Genomic DNA, 6549 nt, shown 5'->3' on the forward strand with positions numbered 1-6549 from the left:
ATTGGTGATTTTGAGCATTATTGTTTTGAACATTCTGATTTTGGACATTCTGAGAACATGGCACAACCTCCACCCCGTGAGAGGACTCTAAGGGAAATGGCTGCACCTGATTTCACCTACGAAAGCTTGTGCATCCAATACCCTGATGAGGATGTCCCATATGTTCTTAAAACTAGATTGATCCATTTGCTTCCAAAGTTTCATGGCCTTGCAGGTGAAGACCCACACAAGCATCTGAAAGAATTTCATATTGTCTGCTCCACCATGAAACCACCAGATGTCCAGAAGGATCATATATTTCTGAAGGCCTTTCCTCATTCTTTAGAGGGAGTGGCAAAGGACTGGCTCTATTACCTTGCTCCAAGGTCCATCACGAGTTGGAATGACCTCAAGAGAGTGTTCTTAGAAAAAAATTTCCCTGCTTCCAGGACCACGACCATTAGAAAGGATATTTCAGGTATTAGACAACTCTTTGGAGAAAGCCTATATGAATACTGGGAGAGATTTAAAAAACTATGTGCCAGTTGCCCTCACCATCAGATTTCAAAGCAACTTCTTCTCCAATATTTTTATGAAGGACTCAGTAACATGGAGAGAAGTATGATAGATGCTGCCAGTGGTGGAGCCCTTGGAGACATGACCCATGCTGAAGCCAGAAATTTAATTGAGAAGATGGCTTCCAACTCCCAGCAATTTAGTGCCAGAAATGATGCTATTGTCATTAGAGGAGTGCATGAAGTAGCCACGAATTCATCTTTATCAGGTGAGACTAAGAAGCTTGAAGGTAAACTAGATGCCTTGGTTAACTTGGTAACCCAACTGGCCATGAATAAAAAATCTGCACCTGTCACCAGACTCTGTGGTTTATGCTTCTCTGCCGACCACCACACAGACCTTTGCCCTTCTGTGCAACAATATGAAGCAATTGAACAGCCTGAAGCTTATGCTGCAAACATCTACAACAGACCTCCTCAACCCCATAAGCAAAATCAGCCACAACAGAACAATTATGACCTCTCTAGCAATAGGTACAATCCCGGGTGGAGGAATAATCCCAACCTTAGATGGTCGAATCCTTCACAACAACAACAACAACAACCTTATTTTTAAAATGTTGTTGGCCCAACAACATTTTAAAAATGACTATGCAACAGCCCCAGAAACAGCAAACAGTTGAGGCTCCTCCGCAACCTTCCCTTGAAGAACTTGTGAGGCAAATGACTATGCAAAACATGCAGTTTCATCAAGAGACCAGAGCCTCCATTCAGAGCTTAACTAATCATATGGGACAATTCGCTACACAGTTAAATCAACAACAGTCCCAAAATTCTGGCAGATTACCTTCTCAATCTGTCCAGAATCCCAAATATGTGAGTGCCATTACATTGAGATCGGGAAAGCAGTGTCAAGAACCTCAACTAGCCAATGAACCTGCCCAACCTCACTTTACTCCAGAAAAAGATGATGACAAAAATGTAAAGAGTAGGTTACCTAACAATTTCTATGCAGGTGACTCTAAAGAGAAGTAGCATATCCCTCTTCCATTCCCTCCAAGAGCAATTTCCAACAAAAAAATGGAAGAGGCAGAGAAGGAGATCTTGGAAACATTTAGGAAAGTAGAGGTAAGCATACCTCTGCTGGATGCAATAAAGCAAATTCCAAGATATGCTAAATTCTAGAAGGAGTTGCGCACTAATAAGTGGAAGCATAAAGGAAGTGAAAGAATTAGTATGGGCAGAAATCTCTACATTGATTGGTAAATTTATTCCCCAAATCCCTAAAAAATGTAAAGATCTAGGTACATTTAGCATACCTTGTATTATAGGGAATAGTAAGTTTGACAATGCCATGCTAGATTTAGGAGCTTCTGTTAGTGTGATGCCTCTGTCTATTTTTAATTCTCTATCTCTTGGTCCTTTGCAGTCAACTGATGTGGTAATTCATTTAGCTAATAGAAGTGTTGCCTATCCTGCTGGTTTCATAGAGGATGTCTTAGTTAGAGTTGGTGAACTAATTTTCCCTATTGATTTTTATATTTTGAATATGGAGGAGGGATTTTCTAAAGGATCAGTTCTCATCATTCTAGGCAGACCTTTTATGAAAACTGCTAGAACTAAGATAGATGTATATGCAGGCACACTATCTATGGAGTTTGGTGATATAACTATTCATTTTAATATTCTTGATGCTATGAAACACCCATCTGAAGATCTTTCTGTATTTCGTGTTGAAATAATTGACCATATTGTTGATGAATACATGACTGATCTTCATTCTAATCTGCATGCATGTCACTCTTCATGCATTGAATCTGAATTTGTACTTGATCATATGTCTGAATTTGATGCTGAGAGTGAATCTGAATTTGATATTGATTTCATGTCTGGTGATGTTTTACCTCTTGAGATTGATTTTCTAGAGTCAGATAGAACTAACCATGTTTTAGGATGTACACATACCTCTGACTTTCTTTATGAGGTACAGGCTGAGAAACCATCTCTTTCTACCACTATCCAGCCAGCCACACCAGAATTGAAGCCTCTACCATCAAATTTAAAATATGCTTACTTGGATGATAGCAAAAGTTTTCCAGTAATTATATCTGCCTCCCTTGTTGATGAGCAAGAAGAGAAGTTGTTATCAGTTCTCAAGAAGCATAAAAAGGCTATATGCTGGACCCTGGCGGACATTCCTGGTATTAGCCCATCCACATGTATGCATCGAATAAATTTAGAGCATGGAACTAAACCAGTAAGATAGCCACAGAGAAGACTCAACCCGGTAGTTCTTGATGTAGTGAAGAAGGAGGTAACCAAGCTTTTGCAAGCTGGAATCATTTATCCTATTTCCGACAGCCAATGGGTGAGTCCCATCCAGGTAGTCCCAAAGAAAACCGGCCTCACCGTGATAAAAAATGAGAAGGAGGAGCTGATTCCTACTCAGGTGCGGAACAGTTAGAGAGTCTGCATTGACTATAGGAGGATGAACCAGGTTACCAAAAAGGACCATTTTCCCCTGCCATTCATTGACCAGATGCTTGAACGCCTGACAGGATTATATAGGCACTTTGTAAGAGATTTTAGCAAGGTATCCCTTCCACTATCCAACTTGTTGCAAAAGGAGGTGGAGTTTGACTTTAATGATAAATGCAAAGAGGCCTTTCATTGCCTCAAAAGAGCACTGATTACCACCCCTATCATTCATGCACCTGATTGGACAGCCCCATTTGAGCTAATGTGCGATGCATCCAATTACACATTGGGGGTTGTCCTTGCTCAAAAGATCTCCTTACTTCAGCTTACTTCTTTTCCACCATGACTTAGGGAGTTTTTCTTTTCCTATCACCTTCTTTACTTTTATTACATTTTTCTGATTCTATTTGATGGTTTAATTGCTTTTAATCTTTTAATTGTGTTACATTGAGGACAATGTGTTGTTTAAGTATGGGGGGAGTGTTCTTTGGTTTTGGTTTTGCTAGTTTTGTTAGTTTTGTTTGTGTTAAATTTGTTAGTTTTGTTAGTTTTGTTGGGTTTCTAGTTTAATATTTTAGGTCAATTCTGTTTGCATGTATAACTTTGCATATTTTTCTTTGAATTATAGGATATGTTCAAGAAATGGGTAATTGTTCTGAAAATAAAAGTCTCTTGACATTTTGTGATTTGAAATCCTTGTTTTTCCTCTACATGTCATGATAGTTTTGAAAGCTCAATTTGAAAGTGATAAGTTTACCTTTGTGAGAATTTGAGCCTTCCATCATCATAATCTTTTGGTGTGTTTTGCCCCATTGATTGCTTGCACAATAGCCTTGGCTTGATTCTTGTTGATACTTCCTAATTCACATGCATATTTGGAAATGATTTAGGCAATTTTGTTCTTATAAACTTTTAGCCAAATGGACTTACCTTGAATTAATTCCTTTGATAGCCCCTTTGAGCCTATGTTCCCCTTTCTTTGTTTTAAAGCTCATTACAAGCCTTAAGTGAAAAACCATGATATCACCTTACCCTTAAGGAATTTTGGAGCTTTGGAATTGTTTTGGGAATAAGTTGGGAATAAGTGTGGGGGGAATGTTTCATTGGAAGATATAATTTTTTGTCTTGCTTAACGTTTTATTTTAGCCATGCTTGATGTATCTGTATATTGCCTATTTTTGCTTTAATCTTCAAATTCGTACTGTTTAAAAAAAATTGAAAAAAAAAATTGCAATTGCTGCAAATTCTTACTATTCAAAAAAAAGAGAGAAAAAGAAAAGAAGTGAAGTTGAATAAATGAGGTCTTGTTATGAGGACTTGACTTTGGAGCCTTGGTTGATTTTGTTGATATTAGAGGGCTTGGTTTACTACTTGTGCTTAATTTCCACTTATTCCCCATTGCTCCTCTATTCCTTTGGGATTTAGCTACTTATTCCATATTTTTCTTCCCTACCTTGTCCTTGGCCCCATTACAACCTTTAAAGACCTTTTGATCCTCGTGTGCATGTGTTTGTCAAGTTGTTGTCAATTTTAGAATTTTGCCAAGTCTATGTGGTGTTTTTTTTCATGGGTGCTTCAAGAGTAAACAGTAGCCTAGACACTTGAGAGATAGAGTGTATATCTTGTGAGGCTTAATCATTTTTCATTCTTGAGCTGATTAACTATTTTGCCACGATTGGGTTGCTTGGATGATTTTCACGAATGTCTTGACTCTTTGGATCTCTTCATGTTAGATGTTACCCATTCCTTTCATTCCTTGATGTTCATTGAGAAATATGTAAATGTTTTTGTTTGTCTCTCTTTGATATCCTTGGATTTTGTTCTTTATTTCATTTTGCCCAGGAGTGCAAAAGGCTAAGTATGGGGGGTTTTGATGTGCCATTATTTTCTCCTATTTCTTAACCCTTTTTTGCACCATTTTAAGTACTAATTAGTCTTAATTGTCAAATTAATTAGGCAGTTTTATTATTTGGGCTCATTCAGCTAATTTGATGTTTTTAATCTAATTTCAGGAATTAATGAATCATTGGGCTAGAATCTAGAATTGGGCTTGGACTTGGACTTGAAGAGGGCAAACTATTTTGTTCTACAAAATTAGATCTTATCTTATCTTATCTAGATATTATTTAGATTTGATCTCATCTAGATATTATTTCATCTAGATCTTATCTTATCTTATCTTATCTGGATTTGATTTTATTTTATTTATGAGCTTGGATTTAAAACAGAGTTGTAAGCTTTGGGGCTGGAAAACTATATAACAGCACCAAGGTTATAGTTTAGCCCTCTTCTCTTTTCTTCTCTCTTCTCTCTCTCCTATTTTCGTTTTTAGTTTTAGGCTTTTCTTTAGACATTATTTTCGTTTTGCAATTCTAGCTTTTACTTTTCGTTTCAACAATAAAATTTTGTTCTTCAATCTATAATTTTGTTCTCGATTGATTAATGGAAGGCTAAGTCCCCAACGTTGTTTTCTCTTGAGGATCAAGCACAGTTCTCTTTGAGGTTCTATTATTAATGTTAAATTCTGTTCAGTTCTTTTTCCTCTTCACTAATTACTCTGAATTTGTTGCTATTAATTCATGAATGCTAGTGCTTGATTAATTATCTTTGCGCTTAATTTACGTTCGTGCTTAATGATCGTTTATGAGTAATTGGTGTATGTGATGCTTAATCACATAATGAATGCCTTATGTTGAATTTCGCTTAGTAATTTAATTTAGGGTTGGATTAAGTGGTTGAACTGAATAAGGATAAATTCTCGCAACCTAGGATAAGAGACTTGCTTTTGAATCAAGGGGAAGCAACGTATTTTAATTATGATATTTTCTAATTAAATTTTACTCGCTGTTTAATTTACAAAAGCAAACAACCCCCCCCCCCCCCCCCAATTTGTTACTATTTCCTACTATCTATTATGAACATTTGGTTTATCATTGCTCATTGGGAAATGACCTAGGATTACTTCCTAGTTACTACATTTTAATGTTTATTTGATTCGGGTACGGCCTCAATCACCTTGTTTTTTTTTCAACTTTGATAAATCGGATTTTGATTGCCTTTTTATGTGTAGTTCTAGGCCTATTGTGTGAATTTATGATACAATTTGTTGGTACAACTCACATTTTATGCTTAGTTTTGTTAGACAGGCAATCAGAGAGTGTTTGAAGAAAAAGGACTCAAAAACCAACTAAAATCTTATAAAGTTGGACTTTGACCATTAATCACGGCCATGATTAATCCATCAGGATCATGATCAACTTCAGCATCATCAAGGTTGTGTTAATTTCATTAGGGCTTGACATCGAAAATTCATCAAGGCCTTGATGGATTGATCACGAGTGAGCGTAGATTTGCATCCAAAAAACCATCACAACCTTGACCAATTCATCAAGGTTGTCATCAATTTGCATTGACTATCACTTAAATCTTATGTTATGAATAGTCTTTGCTAGACCCTAGGTTGAAAATTTTTTACTCTTGTGCAAAATTTTGAGTTTTGAAAGAGCATGAGCATTGTGTAAAAGTCCTCAGCCCTAGTCAAGCACAAACATTGCATTTGGGAAGATTCCTTGCTCGG

General features: G+C 36.8%; 1 non-coding gene across 1 annotated transcript; it reads right to left on the bottom strand.

The window, feature by feature from the left end:
- Window positions 1–435: 435 nt before the first annotated feature.
- LOC114413916 lies at window positions 436–542 on the bottom strand. The gene has a single exon (XR_003667056.1). It is a non-coding gene; the product is annotated as a small nucleolar RNA R71 (small nucleolar RNA).
- Between the last annotated feature and the right edge of the window lie 6007 nt (window positions 543–6549).

The sequence above is a fragment of the Glycine soja genome, chromosome 5, assembly GCF_004193775.1.
Source record: "Glycine soja cultivar W05 chromosome 5, ASM419377v2, whole genome shotgun sequence".
NCBI classification, from domain to species: Eukaryota; Viridiplantae; Streptophyta; class Magnoliopsida; order Fabales; family Fabaceae; genus Glycine; species Glycine soja.